The 14,674-nt window shown below is 40.9% G+C and overlaps 1 long non-coding RNA gene across 4 annotated transcripts in view; it reads left to right on the forward strand.

Moving 5' to 3' along the window:
* The first annotated feature begins 11,929 nt into the window (after positions 1-11,929).
* Positions 11,930-14,674, forward strand: part of LOC309516907 — an 87,135-nt gene continuing 84,390 nt past the window's right edge. Inside the window, exon 1 of one of the 4 annotated variants that reach the window (XR_014213060.1) lies at positions 11,930-12,250. This is a non-coding gene — a long non-coding RNA (uncharacterized lncRNA). The remainder of the gene's footprint in view (positions 12,251-14,674) is intronic. The other 3 variants (XR_014213061.1, XR_014213062.1, XR_014213063.1) reach the window with 3 other exon arrangements.

The raw sequence follows: 14,674 nt of genomic DNA on the forward strand, positions 1-14,674 counted from the left end.
TGGGCTGTGTTTCTCCTTCACCTCCATAAGTGAACCTGAAATTTTCCTTTACATAGTGGGAGAAAACAATAATCACTATGCTTTCTTTTTTCACCAGCTGCACTTAGTTGCATTACTGTCTGTTGATAACAATATGCTTGGAAGGGAATAATGACTCCAGGAAACTTTTTTTTTTTGGGGGGGGTTAAAGCAAAACCAAAAAAAATGCACATGTAGGGAACAGGATCCAGACAGCAAGTCAAATCCTGAGCTTCCCCATCCTCCGCAAGCCATTTCAACATTAAGTGACCTAATTTTCATTTCCAGTCTAGCTTGAGTTGAACCCAAGCTGCACTGAAAAAGAAAATTGTTCCTTTGCAGGCATGGGCCAAAATTTAAACTTAATCTGGAAAGGTACTTGGAGGTTTGAAGTCACTGCCTGTCAGCTGATAAGTGGTGATGGCAAATGTCGCTTTAAGCAGGGATCAGCTGCCCTATGTGATATCAGAAAAGGGGCAGGTGGGCATGGCTTGGGGATCTTGCTCATATAGGCCAAATTAGAATTCCTGTCTAATGGATGGTTATCAGCTTCTCTGGGTGAAGGGGCTGAGTGACATGCAATACTAAGTCACATTCAGTTTTGCCCAGAGCTTTTCCCAGTGGGGGTAAGTGAGACAACACCTGAGGGGTAGTTTTAAGCAAACTGTCAGAGCAGAAAACCCTCCCTGCCCCTGTAGTTGTTCAGTGGAACATTGCAGCCTCCACAACTGACCGCCCATGGAATTCTGACTTTGCCCCTCATTACCCAGTATTCAGGGGAATACTATACAGTATTGCCTCTGAATAGGGACTTATTCCATGACTCTGAAACTAGAGGGGGGAGGAGACAGGTACCAGTACAGAAATTACACCCAGTCATTAGATGGAGGCTAGATCCACATTTCAATGTGAGTATATTATTAACTCTTTTCCTTGCACAACTGCTTATGAGCCTTATGCTGACATAAACTGGCATCTCAATAGGGTGATGTTCAGAAATGGGGCACTATTCCACTTAATTCTGAGTATCCTGTTTACCAAACTTGTAGATTAGACTGCACGAGTAAGTTCTAATATCTTTTCAGTTGTCAACTCGTTTCTTGATGTAACCATATCTGGATTTTAAATATATATTTAGAAAGTAAAAAGTGGTTATGTTTCTTTTTCAAAATGCAAAGTAAAATTACCCAGTGTACATTTTCTTAGTCTGATTTTGGTTACACAGCCTAGGATATCAAGGTAACAATGGGAACCTTATTCTCTCCTTTAAAAATAATGGCTGGTGATGTGACACATAATACATGCTAAAGCTAGAAATTCACTTAGCAGTTAGTAGTTCATTTGTTCTTCTAAGTCCACGTGCAGATGATGAACCTTCCAGTTGGGAAAAAAGTGAGTTGCTACTGAGATGTAAGAAAAATGTACCAAAATTAGAGAAAAGGGAAATTGGGAAAGTCATTTTGTCTATGATGGGCCATCTAATTATTTCCTAAATGAGAAAAAGCACTTGCCTTACCTGGCCGATCATTCTACACATTCAAGATGAAAAAATACTTCCTGACATCTGTTTTCAATTTTCATTTAAATTCAATGCATGCTTCTTTGTCTTATCATTAGGGTTAGCAAAGAAACATTATTCAGAAATTGTTTAAAGTTGTGGGGTGGGGGTGGGGGAGTCATAGTTAAGCATTCATGCAGGCAAGCACTACCTAAGGAAAGAGGTATGTTTTAATGTAGTCCCAGAACACATTTCAAGACCACAGAAAACATGGGAAGGGGTGTGTATGTGTAACTGACAGACACAGATAATCTTGGTTGCTCTCCTCTGCACACGTTCCAGCTTGTCAACCTCCTTCTTAAATTGTGGCACCCAAAACTGGACACAGTATTCCAGGTGTGGTCTGACCAAGGCAGAATAGAGTGGAACTATTACTCCCCTTGATCTGAACACTATACTTCTCCTGATGCAGCCTAGAATGGCATTCACCTTTTTTGCTGCTGCATCACACTGTTGACTCATGTTAAGCTTGCAATCCACCAAGACCCCTAGATCCTTTTCACGTGTACTGATAGTATGTCAGGTATCCTCCATGCTATATTTGTGGATCTGGTTCTTCCTACCTAAGTGCAGAACCTTACATCTGTCCCTATTGAAATTCATTTTGTTAGCTTGTGCCCATTTCTCCAATCTGTTAAGGTCATTTTGAATTTTGATTCTGTCTTCTGCAGCCTCAGCTACCCCTCCCAGTTTGGTGTGTCATCTGCAAATTCCTTCATCCAAGTCATTTATAAATATGTTGAACAAACAACAGGCCCAGGACACAGAATTTCCCTGATCCACCAAGTTTGTAAATCCATTTTTTTAAAAAATCAGATTAGTATGACATGACTTCTTTTTGAGACCCATGCTGGGTCTTAGTAATCACAGCATCCTTTTCTAAATGCTCACAGACCGCCTGTTGAATTATCTATTCTAGGACCTTCCGTGGTATCAATGTCAAGCTCACCAGTCAATAATAACTTGGGTCTTCCTTTGTCCCCTTTTTGAAAATGGGGACAACATTTGCCTGCCTCCAGTTTGTAGAGACCTCACCTGTTCTCCAAGATTTCTCAAATTACATCCGCAAGCTCCTTGGATGCAGCTCATCAGGTCCTGGAGATTTGAATTCATTTAGAGTAGCTAGGTGTTCCCTTACTACCACTTTTCCTATCTTGGGCCGCAGCTCCCTCCTTACATTCATTATTCTGTTATCACCAGGCTGAGCATTGCTTTCCTTTTGAGTGAAGACAGAGGCAAAGTAGGTGTTGAGTAGTTCTGCCTTCTCTCTGTCACCCAATAGTATCTGTCACCCCGTCTTGTCCATACAGAGGACCTACCACTTCCTTGTTCTTCCTCTTACTTCGGACATAGCCAAAGAAGCCTTTTTTATTATTTCTCACCTCTCTTGCAAGCCCGAGCTCATTCTGAGCTTTAGCCAGCCTGACTTTCCCCCTGCAACTGTTGGCTACTCGTGTATACTCCTCCTTTGTGATTTCCCCTTTCTTCCATTTCTTATACACGCCCTTCTTAACTCTCAGCTCATCTGTAAGCTCCTTATGCAGCCATACCGGTTTCCTTAGATGCCTCCCACTTTTCTTTTTTGTTGGAATTGCCTCCATTTGGGCCTTCAATATTTCTCCTTTTAGAAACTCCCATCCTTCTTGGACTCCCATCTTTTTGAGTATTTCTGACCATGGGATGACACCCAGTAGCTACTTCAGCTTTTCGAAATTGGCCTTCTTAAAAGTCCAGAGTGTGTGTCCAACTACACTCAGTTTTTCCTTGCCTCTGTTATCCTGAAACCCAGGAGAACATGATCACTTTCTCCCAAGTTTCCAAGTACTTCCACTTAGTTGATCACTTCCTCCCTATTGGTGAGGACCAGGTCCAAGATCGATGATCCCCTTTTGCTTCTTCCACCTTCTTGGAAATGAAATTGTCAGCAAGGCAATGGATGTTTTTGCACACATGTTTCATTCCATGTTGTACTGCAAGATGAGCTTTGTAGTTTGCGACTATATATACGGTTGAAAGCTGTCACCTTGGCAAACAGACCAGAACTGTTCCATGCAATGCTATTACTTAAGAGACTAATGACTTCATTAAAATAGCAACTCTTTGTCAACAGTATCCATTCACGAGACTCATTTACTAGGAAGTCATTTTTTAAAAAGAAACAGCGTGCAGATATTCCACTTGCAGATCACATAGGTATACTCATGAGTAATGACTGGTTACGCTCCAAGCTTGTATGCACCACTTCAACATATGGCAAAAGAGATATTTGAAAGTTCTCACGTAGTCTCAAACATATAGCTTTCATATGCAGAACTGATATCAGTCTTGATAATGGCATATGCCTGGGGTACAAGTCAGGAGACATTTTGATTTTTTTCCAGCTGTTTTTAAAAGAAAATTAAACACAAAATCAGATGTCTGGTATAACTTTCAGAGTCTTCCACATTGCTTCATTGGTTTTTTGTTGGTTTTTTTAAAGCAATAGTTAAAACATTTATATCATTCCAAACATGTGCTGCTTACTAAACTCCAGTCAAATCCATATAAGCATCTTTAGGCCTGATTTAATGAAAAATAAATTTCACACATAATATATAAATTATCTACCACCCAGCAATTAATAAGGTCATTAGTCTGTTTCCCACAAATGGACTGTGCGTAGTAGTTATTTTCATCAATTGCAAGAAGCATGAAGTAGCATTTTAAAAGAAACGTGGAATTCCCTTGATGTGTGCAACAATGGTTATCCCCAGGGCTTTTTTTCTGGTGGTATTCAACAATACGCAGTACCAACACCTCCCCACCCCAGAGACACTCAACCACATGGGGAGCCATGACATGAGCAAAGCCCCACCAGAGCCTGGCTGCCACAGCATGTGACATGCTTTCCCTGCCACGCGCTGCACTCTGCTGCTGGCTATGTGCGCCCTGGTCACCTCACTTGTGGCATTCACGATGGTTGTGGCAGGGCAGGTGCAGGAAGCGCTGAAGTCCCTGGAGCCAGTGCGGCAAGTGCCCCAGGTAATACAAGGACAGGGAGAGGGAGGCCACCTGGCTTTGAGAAATCGAAAAATTAGAAGGGATTCCTAAGGGTCAACTACTTCAACCCCGTGGAACCCCTCAACTGCACTACTGGAATGCCAGAAGTACTGGATCCCGCCCCTGCAAAAAACAAATACTGGCTATTCCATATATTTTGTGTGTACAGTGGTACCTCGGGTTACAGACACTTCAGGTTACAGACTCTGCTAACCCAGAAATATACCTTGGGTTAAAAGCTTTGCTTCAGGATGAGAACAGAAATTGCACGGTGGCAGCAGAAGGCCCCATTAACTAAAGTTAACTAACATGAGAAATTTGTCTGTACATTACCTGTAAGGAAGCCCCAAGTAAACATATTATAAGATAGTGCTGTGAGTCCCATTGAAAGCAATGTCACCTAAGCCAGTCATGGCTAACTTGCTCCATTCCTTTCACTGGGATCTAGCCACAAGTAAATTTAACCAGACCTGGGCTTGGAATAGTTTGAACAGAAGCCACTATGGCTATGTATGACTTCCTTTGATCCCTTCTCAAAATCCAGCTTTTACGGATTTCCAGCTTTTCTGGATTTCAGGCTGTTACACATACACCGTGAAAGTTGTAACAACCAAATACTAATGTAAATGCCATTGCCTTCATCGTATAAAATCTCTGCAACTTTTTCAAATTTGCATTAAGCCTTAAGAAACTTTTTTTTTAGAACACATGCCCCCTTGCTACCACTACCCACCCCCCTCAGAAAACCTATTTCTATGAATGAAACGAGTGCAAACAGATTGCCGAGATGGCTTTAAAAGGCACCTCTTTCTTCTTGTACGGAATACCCACTATAATTATATTTAACCTGTCAGCTCATAATTTTTTCTTATAACCAAATGGGCATTACTGAATGCTTTCTAAAAGCCCCGAAAACTGAGCACAGAGCAGTAGATCTCTCAGCAAATTCAAAACATACTATCTTCAAAAGTCGTCACTGGCAAAAAGAGGGCTATGGAAAACCCATCCAAACAAACCCAGCGTAAAAGAAAAAAGCAGAGGGAGAGGTTGGCAACTCCCATGCGTTTCAGTTTAACAATTTGGTTTAAGGTTTAGCATGTTTTTATCCACAATGAGAAAAAAAAAGATAAACTTATTTGGCAATCCCAGACACTTTGAAAGCCAGCATCCTGTAATTGTTTCCTCCTTCACCCTGGCAATTTCAACAAAGATTTGAAAACCTATGGCAAAACATAAAGACTTTCTCTCCGAAAGGATTGAAGTGGGGTGGGGGGGATAGACTTAATTGCTATGCAATTTTTCAACTGGTACTAAATGTGTTTTTAAAGCCCTTGGTGTGCTACTGCTGGTTCTGTTCTTCAGCCTCGATGCTATGAAACAAAACAAAAAGACAACTTTCTCTGTGCCTGCAGAGAGAGCGTGATTTTTGTTTTTTTAAAACACAGCTTGGCTTAAATTACAGTGTGAGCAGCAGACATTCTATGTAACATAGTCAACCCTATTAGTGTAGAAAGAGCCCAAGTGGGTGGCAAGCTGCTTGTGAGTCCATAGCCTCTTTGAGATCAGTTGATTAAAACCGTGCCAACCGAGATTAATACACCACTGGGAATATCCTTATTTAGTCCCAGTAAGAAATAAAAGTGATCAGAGGGGATTTAGAGCTGGCATTCTCATTAAAATAAAGGACAGAGGCTGACATCAACAAATGGTAATTCTTTGCTAGTTACTGTGAAATACACACACACATCTGATGGTAGTAGAAGAATTAATGAACATTGCTGAGAGTAAAGCAAATCACAATCCACACAGGTCTGCTAGCACTCAAAATTCTGTCTCCCTTTTGTCCTGTTATGTTGTTCAAATCTTGAATGGAAACTGCAAGGAGGAAACAGGAGGTAGCTGCTACTGATCTGGCCACAAAACAATGTCCTATTCAAAAGCAGTATCTGTTCTTAATATCAGGACACAGAATTACCTCGCCGATAGAAAAGCGGGTTGTGTGGGGTGGAGTATTTGCATCAACATCAGCCCAGGAAAGCAATTATGTACTATTCCAAGAATGTAACTGAATAGACTACATAAAATATTTCTGAACATGGAAATCGTTTAGGAACTTTCTAAATGTCTTAACAGTGCACTTGGCTATGGTTTGATTTAGGAAGTAATATTTTACCTGAAGCAGTAAGTTTCTTTTTTCTTTTTCTTTAACTGCTTGAAACCAAAAGACAGTCAAACATAGCTGGGCCCTGTGCATGTTTACTCAAGAGTAAATCCTTGCAATTTTGAGCTAACTTACCCCTATGTTAAATGCGCCTTGGACTGCGGAATCAATGGTGGTGTGAATTAAATATTAATTTTGCAAAATTCTGAAAAATAACTGGAACCAAGACCAGAACTACACAAATGAGATATGTTATGGCAATCTGGTGCTTGTAACGCTGAGTGTTTGCTGTATTAATTTTTAAACTATGCTGTCTCAAGTTAGGTGACTTATTTTCTATATCACAGTGCTTCGCTTATCCTACAATTCAAAACACGCAGAGAGATTTGGAAAAGAAAAAAAATCTCTCCCTATTAAGAGGAAAAGTGAGATTAATTCTGATAGACACAGAAATTATACATATAGGATGTGATAATAATTGATAGCACTAAGTAACTTACTGGGCCTAGACCAGCAAGCATGGATTTTTACAAGTAGAGCTGCCCTTAACTACGAACAGCAATTTGACTTCAAAAGGCAAGGCAGTAATTCTGCAATGAGTCTTACAGGTGGATCACAAAAGGTTCCATGAAATGCTTCCGTTATAGTGAAAAGGATGCAGGGTCTTTTAATAATGAAGTTTTATCCAAGCATTTGAACCTGTTCTGGTAGTCATGTAAGTCTTCGCATATTCATGTAAGTCTTCACAACACTAGAGAATAGAGATATCTTGTTTTTTCAGTATCTTTTCCATATGTTCATGAGCAGCAGGATCTGTACACCAGGAAGTTTCATGACTACAACCCTTAAAATGGTTTCAGATTCTGAAAAGGAGGGGAATTATGAGGGTTCTATGGTTGGTTCAATCCAAAATAGCTTAATTTAAATAGCTCTATACCAGGCATCCCTAAACTCGGCCCTCCAGATGTTTTGGCACTAGAACTCCCATCATCCCTGACCACTAGTCCTGTTAGCTAAGGATGGTGGGAGTTGTAGTCCCAAAACATCTGGAGGGCCGAGTTTGGGGGTGCCTGTTCTGTACTATCTGCTGTAATAATAATAATCATATGCAGAAAGAGGATGGCAGAATGTGACATCCCCGGCCCTCCTCTTTTTATATCTACAGGGGCTCAAACACCCGATTGTAAAATAAGGACAACACGCATATCTGAAAGTTAGTGACAAAATGATGAATGGAATACTGTTGTTGTCTATAAAATATATAGAAGGGATTGAATAAGTTATATTCTGAGAGGTCTTACATTATATGTTAAAGATAACACAAAGTGTAGTAAGTTATCATTATTATTTATTAATATGGAACCATTCCTGAATATATTGCACCAATGTATGTGGAACTAATTCAGCACCAGATTTAGGGCAGTTACATGTGGTTTCCCTGCACAGGGTGCTGAGGTGAGGGGGCACCCCGAGACTTACCTATGGACGAGACATCCTTGTGGTTGGGGCCGGTGCAGCTCCAGTTGCTGGTTCATCCTCCTCCTAGGACGAGAAACCTAGTGACCCAAAGGGGGGAAAGGCACAGATTAAGCATACATCTACCAGGAAGTGAGAGTACAGAGAGAGAGCATGAGAGCAAGTTTGGAGTTGAATAAAGTTATTTGTTTTATATTGCTCCCGATTGGTTCTTAACACCACCTGGAACACATGCTAGAGCTGTGCACAAATGGCTGCTCAAAATCCTATACCTTATTTGTGGGACGAGATATTGGGGATAGGGGAAGGGAAGAGAGAATTTCACCCAATTTTCCTAGCTTGGGGAGGAGAAATTTCCAGTTTCTCAAGAAGGGAGGGGAGTAACCACCACCAGTTGCAGGAGCGAAGCATCTTTCTTATTCCCTCTTAGCTGCTGTATCCCAAAATGGCAAGAACAGCAACTGGCTGCCAATTTACAGCCTTCACAATGCCCGCAACTCAGCATCATTTCAGGGGGTGGGAATTGCAGCCATAACGGGGGGGGGGGGAGAGAGAGAGAGAGAGAGAGAGAGAGGATAGCAGAGACTATTAAGATAAAATTCTGCAACATAACCTTTCTTTTCCTGTGGATATTTCTTAGAGTAATATCTTCTGAGAAATTTTAGCTCCAATCCAGTACAAACTGTTTTAGAGTGTGCCATAATTAAAACAGAAAAGCAGTCTATAATCTGCTTTTTGGCAGAAGACAAAACAAATAGGGAGCAGAGAGATGCATAACAGACAGGTGTGTGGTAGTGTGGAAATTGAATTCAGTGTGTGCTATGGAATGCAACGAGAGAGAAAATGTGTTAATTGAGAATAGGTTAAAAAGAAACACTGAGTTCAAAGGGTAACAAAAATAATGTTTTCCCACAATTAACATTGTTATGTACCCATCTTAAGTTAGTAAAAATAAAAATTGAACCAGAGGCTGAGGTTGTGAGAACTGTGGATGGGTCAATTAACAGGGGGCAGATTTGACAATGGCTTAGTGTGAAAACAGTCTTTCCAGGACTTGAAAAGGTTTGTGAAAATCCTCTGGTTTTTCATAACTGGTTTCTCTTTGCAGCCACTGCATTTGCGTCTGTTGTCGATGTTTGGTAGTAGCAGTATCTATGAGAGAACATGGCCCACATTTTTTATTGCAGCCTTGTTGTTGTTGTGTGCTGTTGCACATTCTGCTGCACATTAGCAGAATTTTTTTAAACACCCTTGCTGTGCACTGATGTACTGATTAATGCCTGGCTTTAAAAACAATTGCAGAACGTAAAAGGCTCTTTTAAAATCCTGCCCTGTGCGCTAATGCTCATTAATGGCCTCTTTTCTTTAAGCCTGTTGCTGTACACTAATGCGTATGCTAGTTCATATTAGAATACTTAAAGATCTGTTGCTGTGCACTGATGCACATAACTGTCTCAAGATTTTAAAACATTTGAGATACCTCAGCTGTAAACCTTTTTTTAAAAAAGTGACCCCTGTTTTCAACCACCCAAAAGAAGGTGGGGGGAAATGTTTGTGACACTCAGACCCTTCAGTTCAACTTAGTTCTAGGATATCAGAGGCACTGGGCAAAACCCAGCAATATTAATCGAGAATAGTCAATACCTTTTTTTTAAAAAAGGGACTTACTCCCTACTAACTTTTTTCTGGATTGTACCCACCATATTTCTAAGTCATAGAAATGAGGTAACCAACATGCTGTCTTCTAGATGTTGTTAGGCTGCCACCATCCCTGACCACTGGCCAAGCTGGCTGTGGCTGATGGTATCTGGAAGAAAGTTAGAGATATTATCAGGAGCAATATACTATGAGGAACTATGAGGAAACATCAGCTCATCAGTGCTGAGAACTTCTTATCATTTATTTTGAGTATCATTCCATTTTTCTTGAGAGAGCACAATTTATAAGTTTAGCTTCCAGCATTCAAGTTCTGAATAAGCTACAAGAAACACACCAAAAGATCTGGGTGTCCATGGGCTCATTTCGCTGACATGTGGAAATGGAAATCCTTCTATCAAAAGAGATTTACATACTAGAGCCAAGAAAACTGGTAGTGTACATTGTGCCAAAAGAGGGTATGATGTGGTCAGGCTTCTTAACGAGGCTTGTAGGATTTCCCCTAGAACATATTGCAGTGCCAAGATATACAAAACCCACAGCAACCCCAGAATAGAATTAAAATCACTCTAAATAAAAAGGCAAACTGAAACCTAACTTGGTGGCCTTGGTAACTCAACTGTCTTAAGTACAGCAGCTGGGAATAATGCCCCCCTCCTTGTTCAGGAATGGACAGCTGCATATCCTGGACTGGCTGAAATAGTATAGAAAAGAAATCAACTATTTCCTATATGTCCAAAACATTCATCTAGGGCAGTGGTGTCCAAACTTTTTTCAAAGAGGGCCAGCTTTTTTTAAGGATTGAAGTTATTGAGCTTTTTTAAGGGTTGTAGTTGTTGAGGTTTTTTTTAGGATTTTACCCTAGGTAATAAACTGCCACAGGGGCCAGATTAAAATAACAGGCGGGCCCAAAATGGACTTTGGACATGCCTGATCTAGGACATATATGGACTTGCCAAAGAAGAGATTCTAGCTTGCACTCAAACATATTCTGCAGAATGAAACCAGTTCTCACTAGGTGCAGATTTGGAGTGCATCTGGACTACATAGAAAATAGAAATACTCAGACTGTTGGTGCTAAAATAAAATGTGTGTACTCTGCCCAAAGCATGCACACCCAGAAACAAAGTATATTAGATCTGGAAAGGAGATAACTACATTAAACATTTGCAAGAAACAAGAGAGAAAATTTACCAAATCGAGAAGGTTACATGTTTTGGTCTTGTAGTTCACAACAGCTTGGAGTTCACATTAAACAACCCTGTGCATGTTTCAAGTGGTGATAATTATCACTAAGGATCAGGTAGGAGTACTATAAAACAAAATATTTTATTTAAACAAGCTTTCTTTAACTCCTAACTCCCTCATACTCTTCCTCTGTACTTTCTGTACTGAATCACTTCCTGGTAGCTGTTCCCTTAACGTGTGACTTCCCTCTGTGTCGTTAAGTTTCTCTTCTTGACTGCTGTCCTAACCCTCTTACTTAGTCCCACATGCAAGTAAGTAGCAACTGGCTATGGCAGTCTCGTCTGCTGAATAATACCTACACCTGCATGTGCAGTTCATATTATTTTCCAAGCACTCCATTAATAACACAGAACAGAAGGGCGTTACAATCTAAACAAATTTGGGGTCTGAACTAGGTGGTTACAAACAATGGCTCTCGCCTTTATCATTTTACCCTATTTTTCTCACTAGCAGTTTTTTCAGATATAGTAACACTCATGCACTACTTACAAATTTGCTTGCCTGCTCCAGCCCTTTGAGCTCAGACTTCATGCAGATACTTTGTCTGTTCAGCAGATTAGTAATCTGCCCCCACCCCAATAAAAACCAGCATCCCAAACCATAGCTCAGCCTCTATCCTGTCACCCTAAACTCATATCCTTAAATTTCCACTTACTAAGATGTCTAACTTCCTGGAGTTGTTTCTGCCCATCTCCTGTGGTGGCCAGGCTACTGTCTTCACATTACAGCTAATCACAAAATCTCACTACAGAGAGCTGTTCCCTTCCCTCTCACCTAGGTGAAAGTAACAACTCTCACATATTGATAGGAAAGGGTTAAGCAAGGCTGGGGAGGTTCCTTTGTCCTTCAGTTATCTGACTCTGATCAGTACCACTAGCCAATAGGAGTACTCCTTATGAGCCAATTAAGTAATTTAGGATTTTGGCTGCCCTTCTGAATTATCTGCCTGTCTGACCATCAGGTGCATGAATTTTCATCTGAGCCAATCAGAGGCCTGTTCCTGGATTGCCTGTTCTGCACTGATCTTTCCCCACTTTTCTGAGCAAGCAGTCCTTTGGAGCCCCCCAAGGGAACAAGGGTGCTATCCAGTTGAGGTATGATTTTACAAAGGGGTTGGGAATTGTGCAGAAAGAGTGTGTGTTAACAGGAGGGTGTTCAGTATTTCTAGCAAGGATTTGTGTATGCAACAGAGCAGTCAGGGCCGGATTTAGGTTTGATGAGGCCCTAAGCTACTGAAGGTAATTGGGCCCTTAATATGTTCAGCTGTCCTTTGTCAGCAACAAATTGTTGCTGTTTTTTGTGTTGAATATATGCTATATGTTAATTTGTGGACCTAATAGGTATCTAACCAGTGATATTTTAGGGAGCAGGCTAGCAGGCGGGGCCCATTGCTTACATCATAGGAGCCTACACCACACAAAACACTGTTGCTGTGTGTAGGTTTTTTTTTATCTTATATTTTGGAAATGGATATCCAGGGGTTTTTTTTCTTTATGGGGGGGGCAAGATAGTGGGGCCCTAAGCTATAGCTTGTTTAGCTTACATGTAAATCCGGCACTGCGTGCAGTGCTTCTCAATCGGTGGCCCTTGGATCATGGGGCACTTTTAGGGGGATCTCGGGGCCATACCCTGACCATTGCCTCCTCAGTACCCCACCTCCTAGCTATGACAGGCTTTTGGCTGGATCAGCAGCAGCACCTGCAAGGGTTTGTAAGTTGAGTAAAAGGGGCGGGGAAAGAGAATGTCTCCTTCCTCTGAAGAGAAAGGACCAGAGGAATTACTGAAGGAAATTAGAACAAGCAAGAAAAGGTCAATATTTACTAACTTGCTTAATAAACTGGAAATGGTGAGGAAGGGTGTAAGAGAGAAAAGTGCTTAAAATAGGAAGAAGTGGTTGTAAAAGGACTGGAAAGGAGGAATGAAAAGAAAACCTGAAGTGTTTTTTTTTGGGGGGGGCTTGTCAGTGGGGAATAAATTACAATATGTGTGTGATAGGAGAATGGGAGCAGAAATTACAGGACATGGGTAAAAATACTTTGAAGGGCATGTGGGGTTAGGAAGTGAAAAATATTAAAAGAAAAAGTATTTTCGAATTAGAGCCTCTAGATCAGCAAATTCTGCCTAAAATGGGGAGGCTGAATCACAATACCTCCAGAGCAAATGCCTGTACAGTGGTACCTCAGGTTACATACGCTTTAGGTTACATACGCTTCAGGTTACGGACTCCGCTAACCCAGAAATAGTGCTTCAGGTTAAGAACTTTGCTTCAGGGTGAGAACAGAAAGCGTGTGGTGGTGGTGCGGTGGCAGCAGGAGGCCCCATTAGCTAAAGTGGTGCTTCAGGTTAAGAACAGTTTCAGGTTAAGAATGGACCTCCAGAACGAATTAAGTACTACCACTGTACTTAGAGTGAGGAGAGCTGAGATGCAGGACTCCTTGCTACAAGGAAAATGCTGTAGTAAAGAGTTTAGCCATTTCCAAAGATTAACTGACACCACTTTCTTCTGATACCCATTAAAATGCTGATGACTGCCACCATTTTGTGACCAGTTGCCTTTGCTCGACCATTTTGTGACTGGTGGGCCTAAGTATTTAGGCCACCTCTCAACCAGGCCTTGAAGGTAAAAAGTTTAAGAACCTCTGCAATTTTATTTAATTTATATCCTGCCCTTCAGCCCAAAAGGGCCCAGGATAGTAAGCAATAACTGATAAAACTTTATTAAAACATTAAAAACAATTCCATTATAGATGCAGACTGGGAAAGAGCTCAACTTAAAAGACTTTTTGAAAGAGGAAAGTCTTAGTAGGCACTGAAAAGGCAACAGAGATAGTGCCTGTTCTGATATTTAAAGACATTTAAATAGTTTGTATGTGTAGAGACTAAGGATAGTGGATAAATTTGATTCAGCTCCCATTTAAGGGCCACTTTTTCAAAGTTGCACTTTTTGATATAAGAACCACAACCATTCTTTGAAATTTGCTGGCAAGAATAAAGCACGGTCAGTTTCTCCCACTGTCACTACAGCTCTTACCAAATAGTCATCCAACAGCACAGACAAGAACAACATTACTGCTGCATTAGCAGGTAGAAAATGCAGTTGCATAGAATGGGACATAATAGAAGGAAAGCAAATAGCGAGCAGCGGATGGACCAACTTTTTATACCTCTGGTGAGGCTCGTATACAGCAGTGTAACGGGCAGATGTTCAACAGGCGTAGCTTTTCTTGATATAAACATTTTAACAGGTTTCTTGTTTGATCCTAGCCTGTTGTTCAGCTGTTAATTCAACTATGGGGAAAAGATTTAATGCCATTTGTTGTTGTCGTTTAGTCGTGTCCGACTCTTCGTGACCCCATGGACCAGAGCACGCCAGGCACTCCTGTCTTTCACTGCCTCCCGCAGTCATAGCCTGGATTAAATTGTTCTTTGGATTTAAAACTTTGATGCAACCTTCCACAATTGCATTGCTTATAGAGTTGAAACTTGAGTATACAGTTGAGTGCATTAAAAAAAAATGT

Source organism: Podarcis vaucheri (genome assembly GCF_965113315.1).
Source record: "Podarcis vaucheri genome assembly, chromosome: 1".
Classification (NCBI taxonomy): domain Eukaryota; kingdom Metazoa; phylum Chordata; class Lepidosauria; order Squamata; family Lacertidae; genus Podarcis; species Podarcis vaucheri.